Here is a 17001-nt window from a genome sequence, read left to right as displayed (position 1 = left end):
ATCCACGCTACTAGGATAGCTGGTCTATAGGTTGACTTACAACCAAACACCATAAGAGTCGTTGGAACGATACATAGCGGTCGCTAGAATAGCGAACGTTGCATATCGGGCCAACTTCTCACATTGGTGAGCAGCGGTTGGGATTTGAGCTTGCTGTTGTTTTACCACACGTATCCTAAGAATATCTTGTTGAAAGATCGCGCAAGTACTGTTAGTACATATAACTAAAGCTTAGAATACTCTGAGTTCTACTGAACCAGCTGTTGTAGCTCCTCAAGGCTTAGCACACCTTGGCTACAACTCTTAGCAAGGGATCAGTAGGAAAACACATAGTGTAGGTAGGTGCATCACTTACACCACACTAGAAACAGTATGTCGGGCCAAGGAGGAAACTCTGAGTCTCCCCTTGTGTCAGTTGACCCTCCACAGGTCATCCCTTCAGGATATACTGTGCTGAGCTTCAAGGAGTTAAGACGATTATGTCACTCCCGGAAGATTCAGCAGGGGTCTAACCCCACAACGTCCTTTCTGATTGGTCTCTTGGAGACTTATGATGCCAGGAGAGCTGAGAAACTTCGTAGCTCTTCTAATCCAGAAGGAGACATGCCTCCCCTCGAGGGAACCCGGGACGATCCTGACCTCATTCACCTCGCAACCGAGAACGAGGATGTGGAGGAGGATGAGGATGAGGATCTCTCTGGGGACGAGGCAGATAAGGGACAGGTAGAAGTCGTCAGACTAACACGGTCCAACTTAAGCAGACACGATAGTGGTACTGGGGGAACCCCGGCGCTGCTGTCGGTTCCGCTTAACCTGGGGAATGGACGAGCCCGATCTCTGTCAAGAGACTCTGGCAGATCCCTTCATACCAACGGCTCTCACAACTCTTCTCAAAGAGGGATGACGTCCCCTCAGAGGAGAGTGTACGAAGCGAAAGAAAGGGCAGCTAATCTAAGGATCGAAAGGGAAGAACTTGCCCTGGCCAAGGAAAAGCTTGCTTTCGCTAGAGAGCAACAGTTAAGTGGGGCAATCCCCACTGGTGGCAGCAATGTACCTAGTAATAGGGAAAAGAGTTTCGATACGAAACACCTTGGGAAGATAGTGCCCCCCTTTAAGCAAGGGGACGACATCCACAAATGGATTACTGCTTTGGAGAGGGCCTGCACTGTGCAAGGCGTTCCCCAGAGTCAGTGGGCAGCTATCTTGTGGCTCTCCTTTGAAGGAAAAGGAAGAGACAAGCTCCTCACCACAAGGGTAGAGGACGCTAATAATTACCAAGTCTTGAAGAATACACTCGTTGAAGGGTTCGGCCTAACCACTGAGCAGTACAGGGTGCTGTTCAGGGATACCCAGAAAACGCAGGCTCAAGACTGGTCTGATTTTGTCGATTGTGCCACTAAGGCTTTTGAGGGCTGGTTGCTGGGCAGTAAGGTTACTGATTACAAAGGATTGTATAATTTGATGATGAGAGAACAAATTTTAAACAATTGTCAGAACCAGTTGTTGCATCAGCATCTTGTCGACTCGGATCTGACCTCTCCCCAAGAATTGGGACAGAAGGCAGACAAATGGGTTCGTACGAGAGTTAAACAGAACCAGGGCCAGAATCAAGGTGGTCAGAAGAAAGCAGACCAGAAGGGTAAAGATTCTAAAGGGGAACAAAATGACCAGAAGTCTTCGACAGGTCCCCAACAACCCAAAGAGGGTGGGGGTCAGGCTCCCCAAAAGAAGAAAGAAGGCCAATCCAAAAGATGGTGCCAGTACTGTAAAAGTAAATCTCACTGGTTTAGTGAGTGCACCAAGAAAGGAGGAGGGCAGACTCCTGCCACTGCAGCCCCTAAGGCACCTGTGCCCCCTAGTACAGTCAGCAGTGGTAGTGCGCCTCCCAAGGGTTTAGTAGGGTTAACCCTGGGTTCTGAGGGGCGTGACAACTTAGTTGGCACACTCACTCAGGCTGTCCTTGTCAGTACGGGGGACGCGGACGTGTCCCCTGACATAAGTCCCAATACGCTGGGCAAATACCGACAGACGCCTTTCATAAATGGAAAGATGGCTCAGGCCTATAGGGACACTTGTGCCAGCGTCACCATGGTGACGCCTAACTTTGTGGACCCTGGACAGATCATGCCAGGTACAGAATTCCTGGTGACCAATGCAAGCAATGTCACTACCAATCACAGTATGGCAATTGTAGCTTTCTCCTGGGGAGGGGTAACTGGCCAAAAGAAGGTTGTAGTTAGTCCAGACCTCCCAGTGGATTGTTTGTTGGGCAATGATTTGGAGTCGTCACAATGGTCAGAAGTGGAGCACCGGACTCACATGGAAATGTTAGGTTTGCCAGCACATGTGTTCGCTGTGACTAGGTCACAGGTCAGGAAATGCCCCACTGAACAGGTGCTGGATCCTGGAACAACGGACCAGACACCTCCCAAGAAAAAGAGCAGTAGGGTTAAGGCTGCGCCTTCCCCCTTGCCCCAGGTCGAGGATCAAGTCTCAGAGGAGGCTGACCTACAGGAATTGAGGGAAACTGAGCCTCGGGAGTTCGAACTTGATCAAGTTGAATTCTTGGGCTCAGGGGGACCCTCAAGGGAAGACCTGGGGAAGGACCAGTTAGACTGCCCTTCTCTTGAACCCCTCAGACAGCAGGCTGCTGCTGAGGCTGCTGGGAACGCCACAGGTACCCACAAGGTATACTGGGAAGATGGACTCCTGTACACTGAGTCAAGAGACCCCAAGCCTGGCATGACCAGGAGGCTGGTCGTCCCCTTGTCTCAGCGTGGTTTCCTACTTACCTTGGCCCACGAGATTCCCTTAGCAGGTCACTTAGGCCAGACGAAAACGTGGGACAGGCTTGTCTCGCACTTTCACTGGCCTCACATGAATGAAGATACCAAGGAGTTTTGCCGCTCCTGTGTCACTTGCCAAGCCAGTGGTAAGTCAGGTGGCACGACAAAGGCCCCCCTTATACCAATGCCTGTGGTGGGGGTGCCCTTTGAACGGGTGGGGATCGACATCGTCGGTCCCATGGAACCACCAACAGCATCAGGGCACAAGTTTATACTGGTGGTAGTGGATCATGCCACCAGGTACCCTGAGGCTATTCCCCTTAGGACCACTACAGCACCTGTTGTGGCAAGAGCCCTAGTTGGAGTATTCTCCAGAGTGGGCTTCCCTAAGGAGGTCGTCTCCGACAGAGGTGCAAACTTTATGTCGAGCTACTTAACTGCTATGTGGAAGGAATGTGGTGTCAACTACAAGTTCACCACACTCTATCATCCACAATGCAATGGGCTTGTTGAGAGATTCAACAGGACCCTAAAAGGGATGATTCATGGACTACCGGAAAAGCTTCGGCGTAGATGGGACGTCCTGATCCCCTGCCTCTTGTTCGCCTACAGAGAAGTCCCACAGAAGGGGGTTGGCTACAGCCCTTTTGAACTTTTGTACGGGCATCCTGTAAGAGGACCCCTGTGTTTGGTGAAGGAAGGATGGGAGAGACCTCTCAAAAAGCCGGCAACCAACATAGTGGACTATGTGCTCGGCCTCCGCTCGCGGATGGCTGAATACATGGAGAAGGCATCCGAAAACCTTAAGGCCAGCCAAGAACTCCAAAAAGCTTGGCATGACCAAAAGGCTGTCTTGACTGTTTACCAGCCCGGACAGAAGGTGTGGGTGTTGGAGCCAGTGGCCCCAGCAGCACTCAAGGACAAATGGTCCGGGCCCCACACCATCCTGGAGAAGAAGGGAGAGGTCACCTACCTGGTCGACCTGGGAACTCCCCGGAGCCCCCACAGGGTGCTTCATGTCAACAGGCTAAAAGCATATGTCGACAGGAAGGACATGAGTTTGCTCATGGCCCTAGATGAGGGACAGGAAGAGGAGAGTGACCCTCTCCCCGACCTGCTCACTCAGAATCCTGACGATGGCTCGGTAGATGGTGTTGTCTTTTGTGGCAGCCTCTCCGAACATCAACAGAGCGACTGTAAACAGGTTCTTCAGTCGTTCCGACATCTGTTTTCTCTGACACCCAGTCAGACCGATTGGTGCACCCATGAGGTCGACACTGGTGACAGCTTGCCCGTAAAGAGTAAGATCTACAGGCAGCCTGATCACGTTAGAGACTGCATCAAAAGTGAAGTGCAGAAAATGTTGGAGCTGGGAGTCATTGAAGCCTCGGATAGCCCTTGGGCTACTCCCGTAGTTCTAGTGCCGAAACCTCACACCCAGGGTGGTAAGAGAGAGATGAGGTTCTGCGTAGACTACAGGGGTCTCAATGCAGTCACTAAGACTGACGCCCACCCAATACCAAGGGCAGACGAGCTTATTGATAGGCTGGCTTCGGCCAACTACTTAAGTACGTTTGACCTGACAGCTGGGTATTGGCAAATCAGGTTAGCTGAGGACGCCAAGCCTAAAACGGCATTTTCAACCCCTGGTGGGCATTATCAGTTTGTGGTGATGCCCTTTGGTCTGAAAAATGCACCTGCCACCTTCCAACGGTTGGTGAATCACGTCCTTACTGGGCTGGATGACTTCTGTGCGGCGTATCTTGACGATATTGCTGTCTTTAGCCCCACCTGGGAGGATCACCTGGTCCACCTGCGGAAGACATTGGAGGCGCTGCAAGCAGCAGGCCTCACTATCAAGGCCACCAAGTGCCAGATAGGGCAGACACAGGTTGTATACCTGGGCCACCTTGTAGGTGGAGGTCAGGTTCAGCCACTGGAGAGCAAGATACAGTCAATCAGGGACTGGGCTCCTCCAACCACCCAGACTCAGGTTCGAGCTTTCTTGGGCCTGACTGGTTACTATAGGAAGTTTGTCAGGAACTATGGTTCCATCGTGACACCATTAAATGAACTGACAAGTACGAAAATGCCAAAAAAGGTTCAGTGGACAGCGAGCTGTCAAAAAGCATTCGATGACCTAAAGCAGGCCATGTGCACGGCGCCTATCCTCAAGAGTCCGGACTACTCCAAACCATTCATTGTCCAAACAGATGCTTCTGAGTTGGGTGTGGGAGCTGTTCTTTCTCAACTGAATTTTGATGGTCAAGACCAGCCCATTGCTTTCATAAGCAGAAGGCTGACCCCTAGAGAGAAGAATTGGTCAGCTATCGAGAGGGAGGCCTTTGCTGTGGTTTGGGCCCTGAAGAAGCTGAGGCCATACTTGTTTGGCACTCACTTCAAGATTCAGACCGACCATAAGCCCCTCTTATGGCTAAATCAGATGAAGGGTGAAAACCCCAAACTGCTTAGGTGGTCCATTTCCCTACAGGGGATGGACTTCACAGTGGAACATAGACCTGGTACTGATCATGGCAATGCCGATGGGCTCTCCAGATATTTCCACTTAGAACAAGAAGACTTACCTGGTCAAGGTTAGCTAGTTGTTCCGACGTTTGGGGGGGGGTCATGTAGGAGAGTAGGGTCTGCAATCCTATGATCACCCAGATTTTTTTGCTTTTGTTTCACTGGTTTACGACTTTCTCTGGCTGTGGGCCTGCCAATCAGACCCACAGCCTGGCTGTTCTCTTTCTAAAATTACAACATGTACCCTAGGTGCATTTACCAATTGGTACTGGGCCACCTTATCAGACCCTGTAACTCAGGGCATAGGTGTACCCAGGGCCGCCAGGGGCTGCAGCATGTATTATGCCACCCCTGACTGGCCTCCTAAATTTGACACAACTGGCTGCATGACAGCTGGGGCAAAGTCGTGTAATCACCCTTTGCTTTAGGTATAGTAGCTCTATATCTAACCATCCAATGGACACCCGAGTTCCTATCAGTCACTCCTATGGCAGGCCTTGACAATCCTGAAGGCAGAGTGCATGGGCTCGTGTGAACTGTGTTCTGGCCCGAGCCGAGCCGGTTGCAGCTTGCGGAGAAAAGACCCAATGGCTGTTCCATGATAACGCGTGCCACATCGGTAACTTCGGTGTCGCGTTATCAAGACATGTCGAGTAAGGTGTCATACGAATCGGGATGCTGCCCTCTCACCAACTCTGGCGACGAGGTTAGCATTCCGCCCTTCTAGAGGGACACGACATGTACGTAACTGTGAACCCCGGTTAAAGTTAACGAAAGCCTCAGCTCCACAAAATGGATGCTGCCACCACAGACACGAGTCTGACCTCCTGCTGCTGGGAGTCCTTCCAGCGAGGAGCACTTGGACAAAGGGTTTCCTGTCGAGGGCGGTGTTCGCACCGTCCCAGACAGGGTTTGTGTATTCTGGGTAGGTAGGGCTTTTGCGAGAAGGTGACTGCGGAGTGGCACCCCGGTGCTCACTACGCATCTGCCGGTTAGAACCAGTTCCAGGGGCGACAGCCCTGGCCTGGGGAAAGTCCGGCAGGGGAGAGGGGTGTAACTACCCCCCTCCCTGGTCCCACCCTTAGGGCAGGACCTAGTCATGTAACCGCCCCTTTCTTTAGGATAAAGGCCGGAGCGGGGACCCTTCCAAATTAGATCATCTTTGAATCAAGAATACTTTCTACGAAAGGACTTCAAGACTCTTCTCAAGATTTCTCCCTTGTGGCTAAGGAGTAGTCACCCTGCATCAGCGGGCACCATCTAAGAACTCTGCGGTTTGCTGTAAGTCCTTCCTCAAGGAATCCGACGGCCCAGCTCGACGAGAACCGGCTTCCCTGGCACCTCTGACCTCTACCCACGTCATCAGCTCAGTTGTGATCTGTGGGTGCGACGAGACCTCGAGGGACCGGCCATCATCAGAACCTGCACGCTCTTAAAAACCAGCACGACCATCGAGGTAACTCTCTGGTGAGTGCTCTGGGGTCCGAGAAGCCCCGACCCTGAGCCGCTCCAGCACCGAAGTGCAGTCTCCCAGCATCTCCACGATCTGCGTGGGGCCCTTCTGCTCGCTGCTCAGCACGTTGTCTGGTCACTAGCCGCTGGCTTGTGTCCTTCTGTGACGACATCCGAGAATCATCACTGCCGGTCTGGTTGCTCCAGACTGGCCCTTGCTTCCATCTTATCGAGAAGCACCCCGGACCCTCCTGGTCCACTCAAGACGCCGACAGCGACATCCGTCGTGGGACAGCTCGCACCTCCACCGTGGTCGCCGACAACGCCTCCTGGTCCGGGAGACTGCAGAGCCTAGCGTCGCCCACTCACCTGGTCGAGGTGACGGCCAACCGGTGCCTTCCTGGTACCCTCTGACTACTGGCTAGTAGTACGAACTTGGTCCCCTCTGCTTTCAGGTTTTATCACTCTCCGATCCAGGCTTGGATCTCTACGAACTATTCAGCACTGGTCGCCGGCCAGCAACTCCGTTTCTTCCGGCTCCTGGCTCGTCAGCGAAGACCCCGACGCCTGTAAGACTTGTGCAGCCGCAGCCCTCGTGGCTAGGTAACTTGGCATTTCAGTGCCTGCATAGCCTCCTTACTCTAGGGTCCCGAGTCCCTCGCTTCCGACTTGCCTTAACCTTTCCGTGTCCTCGGACGCTTGTTTTAACTGTGCACTTAAAGTATTTGCTAAAGAGATTTGGTTTGTTCTAAGTACCCTGTCCTCATAAAGAGTACAGGGCTGTTGTGATTCTTAATAAATATACTGTTTATTTTCATAACACTTGTGTGGTGTCCTTTCACTGGGTGTTCAAGGGGTACATGTGTGGTAAACAGCTGGCTTAACGCGCCCTCTCGAGTCTTTAGCCTTAGACTGCTCGTATCCACGCTACTAGGATAGCTGGTCTATAGGTTGACTTACAACCAAACACCATAAGGGTCGTTGGAACGATACATAGCGGTCGCTAGAATAGCGAACGTTGCATATCGGGCCAACTTCTCACACCTAGTGAATGTTTTAGCACCAGGTGGTACAGGTAAGGGTTCGCCCAGGCTGGCCAGGTTAGCCTCTCGCCTTCAGGATTATCAGTTCGAAGTTGAATTTGTTCATGGTTGGAGGAATGTCCAAGCTGACTGTTTATCGCGCCTCCCTGTTTCTCCCTCTAATCCCCGAGATTCCTTGAGTGAGCTGTGTGATGACAGAGCTGTTGCCTCTTTACACGATGTCTTGTTTTTGTGTGAGAGTTCTTTTTCGGCCGAAGAATGGTCCAAAGGCATGGATGAAGATCATGTCTTAAAAGCTGTGGTTAATCTTGTTCTCAAGGGGGCAAGAAGAGAAAGTACCTTGGAACCAGCTGTCAGACCCTTTCTTAAGGTCGTAAACGAGTTGTCTGTTTTTGGAAAAAATGTATTGATGAGAGGTGATCGCTATATTCCCCCAAGCTCCTTGAGGGGAAAGATTCTCAGTTTAGCTCATGAGGGTCATTTGGGCCAAACCCTTACTCAGCGGCGTGTAAAAGAAAATTTTTGGTGGCCCTCAATCGATAGTGATGCTGTAGACTGTGTAGTCAAGTGTTCCTTATGCATGGAAGGGGAGAAGCGCCTCAAGATTGTTGGTTCCCAATCTGTCGGTAACATTTCCTTTAAAAACTTGCCCTGGCATACAATATGCTTGGATTTCATTGGCCCTATGTGCGAATTACCCTTAAATCAACGTTTCGCCGTGGTTGTTGTTGATTGCTTTTCCAAGTGGTTGACTGTACGTTTCATGAGGGAGATTACAACTGACTCCACAATTCTTTTTCTTAAGTCTGTTTTCATGAATGAGGGTTATCCTTCAGTTCTAATTACGGATAATGGCACCCAGCTCACCTCTATCAAAATGGCAAGTTTCATGCGTGAATGTGGAATATCTCATCACCGCACCTGTCTTTATAATCCTGAAAGTAATGGTTTGTGCGAAAGGGTCAATCGACTGGTAAAGGGTGTGATACAAATGTCAGTTGCCAGTGGGTGTTTTTCTGATGAGCGTGTACAAGAGTTGGTTTGGGCATACCGCTCAACGCCCCATGGGCAAGCTGAAAAGTCTCCTTTTGAACTAATGCGCGGTCGTTCCCCTGTTTCTAGGCTAACTCCTGCCTGGTTGAGGGAAGATAGTAAGCATTCTTCTCCTTCAAATGCTTCCTCTCTTCCCATATCCACTGGTGATTTGGTTAAAGTCAAGCCAGGTCGCTGTACTAAGGGCCTCTCAAAGTTCAGCGGTCCTTTTCGTGTTAAGAAAGCTTTTCCCCAATTTGTTCTGCTTGAGAATGGTGCCAAATGGAACTACAGAAGGGTTGCTTTATATCAGAAAAAGGTCTCAAACGTTTCAGATTGTAACCTTAATTCTTCTGAGACGGGTTGCAGTGGCTATATGTTGTCTGCTCAAAGAGATTCTGATTTGCGTGGTTTACCTGCTGTACGGGGGGAGGTGGGTGGTGGCGATGCTCCTTCATCTGTGTGTGATGATGTGCTTGGGAGTTCTGCCTCTGCTACTACCTCTGTTATTCCTTCTTCCAACGTCTGCTCAAGGTGTCCTCGTTCTCGCCATCCTCCCGCTTATTTGAATGACTATGTTCATTAAGAGTTGTTACTGTTCTTTTGCTCTTTCCTTTTCTTGTTTTCTTTTGGTATCCAAAGGGGGGAGATGTGTTGTACATAGCTTATTCCTTTCTGTCCTTTCCCTGCCTGTCCTGGCTCCAACCTTCTAGACTGTTTACATAGTTCTCTCTGTGTCACCATCAATGATTCCATTCTGTGTCAGTTACTTCCTGGCCAGATGGGAAACGGTCCTGTTACTTTTCTATCTGCTGCAATAAACTACTTACCTGCCACCTTCCTGGATGTGGAGTCTTCTTATCATTTACTACAGAGGACGATGATATGGAATTATAACTATGTGTGGAGGGTTATAGACAAAGTAAGAGAGTCATGAAGGGAAGAAAGGAAATAACAGCGCATTGAGGGCACGAAAGAAGAGATATTATTTCTGAACACCATTCTCAAAAATATTGTGCTAAAGAAATATCATTGCCAAGATATTACCTGCCAAAATATACTTCAAGTAAGTATATATAGGTAAGTATAAATTTACTATCTTTAATTCTGAACCTGCATGCGTTGAGACACCCACCCAAAGTCCTATGGTGACAGTTGCACCTGCCTGCTACATTCGCTCACACAGTCTAATTTCGGACTTTCTCTTAGCCTCACTACTTTCAAAATTCACCAGCCACCACTGCTGTAGGCGCCTGACCTACAGCCGCCAGCATAGTGCAGCAGTCATGGGAACCGGCAGCTTATGATGGAAAACAAATATGTAGGTAGCTGGCGGGAGTGGTGCTTGTTGTTGCTGCTGCACGGACATGGCGGGGCAGTGTCAGGGTCAGTGCACAGTTTGGGTAATGCAGGCTCAGCTTCTATAGTGCCCCGCTCAAAGGCAGTCCTCTGTTACAGTGTTGTAGTGTCCATGTGCTCTCTCTATTAGAGTGCCTTACATCACATGCACCAGTTCTCTGGTTGCCACTTCATGGCTTTTGGCTTTCTTATTAATTTCTGCTTTATACGGTGTCAGTGCCTGCTTCACCAGGCTCCTGTATTACCTCTTTTTTCCAGGCCTCAGTCACTCCATCTACAGGTTCTGCTGCACAGATCCCCTGGGGCAGGCCTCTAGCTACCCTTCCTTGGCTTTGAATAGTATGTTCTCATTGAGGCAGCCGTGCTGTGAAAACACTGTTCCATCAGCACTCTGCCTCCTTCAGGGGACAAGGGAAGTCACCGCACACATGGTGCCTTTCATGACTCAGGACGGCAACCAGCAGGTGGAGCTGTGGACAAAGCCTGGTCTGTGCTGAGGTGCTGCAGCTTTCAGCAAGCTCTGTCACCTCAACAGCATGCACTCGCGTGTGGCCGTCCTCATCGCCAGTATAAAGTGTTCATGGCTTGTAATAGTTACTGGCCTTGCTTGCATTCCGGCACCACTAATAAGAATTTGCTTCAACACACTATAGCATAGTGCATGCAGTAATTGGTCAGCCTACTTCAGCTACTGGCTGTCTTCACTTTGATTGACTGCATTTTGCTCTTTTGTAAGGATTTGATGTGAGTTCTATGCACATTGCAGCTTAATCAGCTCCAGCCTTCTGCAGGTGCTGTTGGAAATGTATTTTGGGTGGCCCTATTTTTATCTGGCTACTACTATTTCAAAGTGTACCAGATTCTATCCATTTGAAACTGTTCTTTATAAAGTTATGTTTTTTTCAGTATGCACTCAATGAAGTACATTTATAACTGCACTCCTGACTTTCATGTTGGTAAGCATTTTAATTGAGGACTACAGCTATACTTGTAAATCAATATAGTCTCTATGTTCTGTTTGGCTAAACTTCTAGTTTGATAATTAAGACGTTGCTGTTTATTACAAGCTATCTCTCGCTTTTATAATATATCCATGTATCTATCTAACTAGCTATCTATCTAGCTTTTTTGTAGTTACTGTTTTATACAGTGGAGCGCTTTACATTAGCACTGATCCAGCGTCAATACGAATAATTGATCAGGGAACAATGCTCAACGACATCACAATACAAGGGCTCATACACATTCACCCAAATCCCTGATGTGCTGGGGTAAATGTATACGTTACAACAATTCTTTTACTTTATAGATTCAAATGAAACATTTTAATAACTAATCCTTTTAATGTAAAACTTCCTTCTATTTGGTCGATGAACCAATTAGTTGAATAGTTGATGGCAATGATAACTACTGACTTTATCAACTGTTTAGTCAATAAAATTATCACAGACTCTCGATAAAGTTAATAATGAATTTTTATCTCAAATATTAAAGGGTTAGTGCTCAGTTGCATTTGGTCACAGAGCACAAACACTGAATCTCACGAAAGAATCAATTATATAAAATTGCTCAAAATTATTTAACAACACAGCCGCCGCTGAGCCGCCCACACCAGCTTCTTCCCGCCGCTGCCTCCCTGCGGCCCCGCCCCAGGCCAGCCCATTCGCCGCCCCGCTCCCGCTCTCGCCAACCACCGGTTCCGCCCACCCGGCTCCCTACTTATACTGCCCTCACGCACGCGCAGCGTTGACGTGCAGCGGGCGCACCGATTGTGCGCTGAAGGCGCGCCAAAGGCAAGCCCATCTGCGCCCGTCCGCACCGCGCCCAGTGCCAGGACCCCAGGTCCCCACTACCGATGCAAGGTTACACGACAGACCTACAACGCCGCCACCCTCAAAGCACTCAATGCCGCCCGGAACCCTCCCTCCTACCGAGCCACCCCGAGGCGCACCCATGGACCCTTCACCTGCAAAGCCTGCCGATTCACCTGCTACCGGACCTGCACCACCCCCGCAAAGTCCTACACCAACAGCAAACACCAAAAGTGCATCCTGCTCAACACCCGCTCCGTCCAGAGGCACGCCGTGGAACTCTGGGACCTGCTCGACGCGACAGCACCGGACGTCGCCTTCCTCACCGAAACCTGGATGAACGCCTCCTCAGTGCCCGACATCGCCATAGCCATCCCGGACGGATACAAGATCACCCGGAAGGATCACGTCAACCAGACGGGAGGAGGCATCGCCATCGTACACAAGAACACCATCCGCATCTCGACTAACTCCGACGAAACCTTCACCGCCGCCGAACACCTGCACTTCCAGATACGCACCACCCCCACCCACTACGCCGGCCACACGCTTGACCCCGTCTTCTCATCCAACAAGCACATCTCCTTCAGCCACGCCACCGGACTCCACTGGACGGACCACAGCTGCGTCCACTTCAGCTTCAGAAGAACTACGACCCACCACCACCCGCAACAGGTCCCCCGCCGAAGCTGGAGCAAGATCACCGCCGAGCAGCTCACCGCCTCCCTCAGCCAGAACACTCCCACCAGCACAATGGACCCCAACGAAGCAGCCAGCAACCTCACCAAGTGGCTGACCGCCTGCGCGGATGACCTCGCACCACTAAATAACCCTCCCAGCAGACCCGGCAGCAAAAAAAAACCCTGGTTCACCGACGAACTCAAGGAATCCAAGAAGAACTACTGCACCCTCGAGAAAGCCTGGCGGCTCGACCAGACCACAGACAACAGGACCGCCCTCAAGCACGCCACCCGCAAACACCATCAGCTGATCCGCGCCACCAAGAAGACGGCACTCAAAGAACGACTGGACAACAACGCCCACAACAGCAAGGAACTCTTCAGCATCGTCAAAGAGTTCTCCAACCCCAGTGCCGGAAACAACAACATCAATCCCTCGCAAGACCTCTGCGACTCACTCGCCTCGTTCTTCCACCGCAAGATCGCCGACATGCACAACAGCTTCGACGCACAGACCACTCACCCTACCACCGAACCAACGCCCGCCACCACCACCATCTGCAACTGGACCCCGATCAGCACCGAAGACACCACCCGCACGATGAACTCCATCCACTCCGGATCACCAACCGACCCGTGCCCACACCACGTCTTCAATAAAGCCGATGCAATCATCGCACCCCATCTACGAGACACCATCAACTCCTCCTTCCACACCGCCACCTTCCCGGAGAGCTGGAAGCACGCCGAGCTGACCGCCCTCCTGAAGAAACCAACGGCGGACCCCACCGACCTCAAACTTCTGAACGTCCGCCCCCCAACCATGTGGTAATGTCTCCAACAACTAAGGGAGGCGCTTTCATAAGTGGACAGTGAATTCATTTTCGAGACAAGCGGCATCGGAGGAAGGCTATTACGCTGAAATGCATCATGCCGATCGAATGTGTGCACTGAAATAAAAGGACGTACCAAACCTTACCTGCGTGGGCTGATTTCCTTTCTGGCAAAGGGAAGGTTTTCGGTTTCATTTGTAGAGCTGGCCACAAGCTCTTTACAGCCCCCTTCCAAAAAGAGTTCGGCGGTGAGTGGCAATCATGTGTGGACTCTCAAAGCGCTTGGGAAACGCCAAACCACCACACTCTGCAGCGAACCTACTAGCAGAAATGTGCGGGACTGTGACTTCATGGTGGTACTCACACTCACTGTAGTGGTGGGTGCCTCTGCTCGCTGTTGTGACTTGCGGTTGGAAGTAAGGAGGTTTGATGCTGTTCCTTCCACTACAAGATCCAGGATTCAGTGGGGCAGCTGCAGACACCGCCCACTTGGACAGGTACTTACGAAGGTGTTTCTGCAGCGCGGGAAGTTCAGACGCTTCTGAACGTCCGCCCCCAACCATGTGGGAATGTCTCCAACAACTAAGGGAGGCGCTTTCATAAGTGGACAGTGAATTCTTTCTCGAGACAAGCGGTATCTGAGGAAGGCTATTACTCTGAAATGCATCATGCCGATCGAATGTGTGCACTGAAATAAAAGGACGTACCAAACCTTACCTGCGTGGGCTGATTTCCTTTCTGGCAAAGGGAAGGTTTTTGGTTTCATTTGTAGAGCTGGCCACAAGCTCTTTACAGCCCCCTTCCAAAAAGAGTTCGGCGGTGAGTGGAAATCATGTGTGGACACTCAAAGCGCTTGGGAAACGCCGAACCACCACACTCTGCAGCGAACCTACTAGCAGCAATGTGCGGGACTGTGACTTCATGGTGGTACTCACACTCACTGTAGTAGTGGGTGCCTCTGCTCGCTGTGGTGACTTGCGGTTGGATGTAAGGAGGTTTGATGCTGTTCCGTCCACCACAAGATCCAGGATTCAGTGGGGCAGTTGCAGACACCGCCCACTTGGACAGGTACTTACAAAGGTGTTTCTGCAGCGCGGGAAGTTCAGACGCTTCTGAACGTCCGCCCCCCAACCATGTGGGAATGTCTCCAACAACTAAGGGAGGCGCTTTCATAAGTGGACAGTGAATTCTTTTTCGAGACAAGCGGTATCTGAGGAAGGCTATTACGCTGAAATGCATCATGCCGATCGAATGTGTGCACTGAAATAAAAGGACGTACCAAACCTTACCTGCGTGGGCTTATTTCCTTTCTGGAAAAGGGAAGGTTTTTGGTTTCATATATATATATATTCACTGAAAAAACCATAGGTTATAGACCATATATAGTTAGGAATTAGCATTTGCACTAACTATATATCGCGCACCCGCAATCCACTGCTGATGATGTCACATATTACATCATTCATGACATGGTCAGTGACATCACTGATGACATCACTGATGACATCTCAAATGACATCACTGATGACATCACTGATGACATCTCAAATGACATCACTGATGACATCACTGATGACAACATCCAGTGACTGTATGTTTCTGTAAAGTTAAAATATGTCTTACATATTGAAGAATGAGTGGATGTATAAGTGTCTGGATGTAGGATTTAGTAGGTGCATGACTGTATGAGTGAGTGATTAAATGTGTCTCACTGAGTGCATCGGTTAGTGACTAAACTGTCTTAATTTGTGCATCATTATGTCTGTTGTTCTGTAAACTGCTGCATGTGTTGATCAGTAGCTATATGAGTAACTATATGGGTTATTGATTGGTTGCCCAAGTATTTGCATGGGAGACTGAGTGTGTGTGTGGGTGGCTGGGAGGTGTATGACTCTGTGCATAGATGTGTGAGCAGTTGATTCACTAGATGTATGGGTTAAAAAGTGCATGTGGAAACAGCTGTATGGGCGGTTGACTGTGTGCATGAGTGTATTGGTGAGTGAATGGATATCTCAGTGCTACATGTCAAATAAGTACATATGTAAAACACAGTACATGTGAGAGTTGACATATATAAATAACTGTGCATAAGAGCCAGTGAATGTGTGAGTGGCTGTATGGATCATTGTGAACTTGTATCAGGGATTGTATAAGAGAGTAAATATGTGTTAGTATATGTTTGAATAAGTAAGGTGTGTATATCTGTATAGTTGAGGAAATGGAGGTGTGATTGATTCTTTGCATGACTGACTAGGTGTGTGAGTAACTCCATGGATGAGTGACAGTCTGTGAGTGTCTGTTTACACTGATTGTATCTAAGGTTATATTTGAGTCTGAAGAGGTTCATCGTATTATCACATGAATGATATCATCAGTGATGTGATCAGTAATGTCAAATGAGATGTCATCAGTGATGTCATCAGTGATGTCATTTGAGATGTCATCAGTTATGTCATCAGTGATGTCATTTGAGATGTCATCAGTGATGTCATCAGTGATGTCATTTGAGATGTCATCAGTGATGTCATCAGTGATGTCACTGACCATGTCATGAATGATGTAATATGTGACATCATCAGCAGTGGATTGCGGGTGCGCGATATATAGTTAGTGCAACTAACTATATATGCGAATTTCAATGGTTTTGTGTGAGTAAAATAAGGTTTTGTAAATGCTAATTCCTAACTATATATGGTCTATAACCTATGGTTTTTTCAGTGAATTTTCAAGGTTTTGTAAATGCTAATTCCTAACTATATCTGGTCTATAACTATGTTTTTTTCAGTGAATTTCAATGGTTTTTTAATTGCAAATATCAAAAGCTGTAAAATGTATTCTTCTTTTAAAGGAAAAATATATTTTTTATGTATTTAATATAAATTTTTTATGTATATAATTTTTATTTTTTTTCGCTACCGGTCCGCGCACCGGGTAGCTTCCCGTTAGCTCAATTTGGTGCCACGACCCGATCCGCGCACCGGGAAACGTTCCGTTAGCGCAACTGCCGCATTCGAAAACAACATCGTGACGCGTCACGTAAGCGCGACGTATCGCGTTGCCGCGTAATGCGTCTTATGACGCGCCGCGTTAGCGCACTCGGAAGTGCTCCGGAGCGCGACCCGAGGCGCGAAGCGCAGCACCCCGGAAGCGCTCCAGGCGCGGAGTGGGACGCGTAACGTAAGCGTAATTTATTTATTTATTTATTTATTTAAAGATTTGTAGAGCGCCTGGTGACCCGGAGGCATCCCCGCGCTATAAGACCTGTAAGGTTGGCTGAGAGGGGGGAGAGGGGAGAAAAACCTGTTTATTTAGGGAAAAGCAGCGTTTTGAGCTGCTTGCGAAGCGCAGATAGCAGGGTTCCAATCGCAAACTGCGGGGGAGCAGGTTCCATCGGGAGGCTGCCTTTACTGAGAAGCGGCGACCTCCGGTACGTGCCCTCCTAAACTTGGGGACATTCGCCAGTCGCTCATTGTCCGAGC

Source organism: Lissotriton vulgaris, chromosome 7 (assembly GCF_964263255.1).
Source record: "Lissotriton vulgaris chromosome 7, aLisVul1.2, whole genome shotgun sequence".
Taxonomy (NCBI): domain Eukaryota; kingdom Metazoa; phylum Chordata; class Amphibia; order Caudata; family Salamandridae; genus Lissotriton; species Lissotriton vulgaris.
The sequence above is the reverse complement of the archived record's forward strand: the minus strand, read 5'-3'. Positions refer to the sequence as shown.